The sequence below is a fragment of the Cyprinodon variegatus genome, unplaced genomic scaffold, assembly GCF_000732505.1.
Source record: "Cyprinodon variegatus isolate N-32 unplaced genomic scaffold, C_variegatus-1.0 Scaffold76, whole genome shotgun sequence".
Classification (NCBI taxonomy): domain Eukaryota; kingdom Metazoa; phylum Chordata; class Actinopteri; order Cyprinodontiformes; family Cyprinodontidae; genus Cyprinodon; species Cyprinodon variegatus.
This window is the reverse complement of record NW_015150529.1, coordinates 764,855-766,438: the sequence shown is the minus strand read 5'-3', so window position 1 is coordinate 766,438 and position 1,584 is coordinate 764,855.

Below are 1,584 nucleotides of genomic sequence, written 5' to 3'. Positions count from 1 at the left end.
CTCAGCTTCACTGACAAAGATGTTAGTTGTTTGGGAGGTCCAGTAACACATTGGTGGAAAATTATTTAATTAAGTGACTTTTTACGTGCCAGAGCGGTCCCCAGTGATTCTATTTCTTTAATGGAAGAGCAGAAGGTGATTAAAACAAGAGAGCTAATCTCTAAAACAGACATGGCTACGGCTTGATGCTAACATGTAACAAAGTCAGAATTCTGACTTTTTTCCCATATTAAACTGAAATAATATTTAAAACTCAGTTAACATTTTTTATTTTTTCGGTGGCCCCAATCCTCTTCCATACCATTAAATGATTATGCAATTGTGAAAAATGATTATAAATGATCACAATCAGATTAAATTTGATTAAAAAAAATTTTTTCCTAGAGTTGTAATGCTAAGTATGCTTCCTTTTTCGCTTACCTGGTCTAATTTGAAAGAAAATTAAAATCTCTTAATTTTCTTGTTATAAATGTATTCTTATTTTTCTTGCAAAATTAGAGTTAGACAAATTAGTTTTTTTAAGTCACTCACTAAAAATGTATGTATTAATCTAGGCCCATTTAAAAATCCCAAAATGAGATACCAGAAAATGAAGTCGGTTTATCTTAAAATATTCACAACCAAAGTAAAGGTATAAAAATATAAGAATACTTTTAAGTAAAGTTTGTTCGGAGTTGTTCAGTCCTTAGAAGTTTGAGCTGCTCTGTTTTAGTCAATGTATAAAAAAACCCAAAAAATTTTGATTTTCAAATGTGAAAGATTAGATTTAATGTAAATATTGGGCTGTTTATACATTTGTTTGAAAAATGTCAAAGGATTGTATTGACATGAAATAGATTGATTTAAAATAAATTTTATTGATTAATTGACTTTATTGATCTCACAGTGGAGACATTTACTTTTTACATCAGCTCAAATCGGCGAAGAAGAAGAAGAATGTGCCAAAGGAAAAAAAAGTTATTGCATATTTATTGCACTGGGTGTCAAATATAGAGAAACAGGTTATTGCACAGGGTGTTTACATGGGTATTTGTATAGATGGATATTTACATATATAGTTATTGCACAGATGTCAGATATAAAGAAACAGGTTATTGCACAGGGTATCAAAAAGTAAATTGCACATTATACATTGCACAACTTCTCTACAGTCTGGTGCAGAGGGTGGAAGGAGTTTTCAATAATGGATGTAAACTTGGACTGCACCTTCCTCTCAGCCACTTCCTCCACTGAGTCCAGAGTGCAGCCCAGGACAGAAGCGGCCTTTCTCACCAGTTTGTTCAGTCTCTTTCTGCCCCTCTTTACCCAGAGACTGCAAAAAGATTGGACCTGAATGTTTAGTAAAATTCCCCTGACATTTGTTATTATTTGGCACACATGGCACTAATAGGTTACTCATATATCCATATTACATACAAACTGAAAAAAGTAACAACTACAAATGTAGTTTGGAAATTAAGAAAGTATTTAAAAGCTGGAGCTGTTTCACTGATACATCAGATGATAAACTTGCATGCAGCGCCACCTGGCTTGTATGAACCGCATTGCAAAAAGGGACATCTCTTTTATATATATATATATATA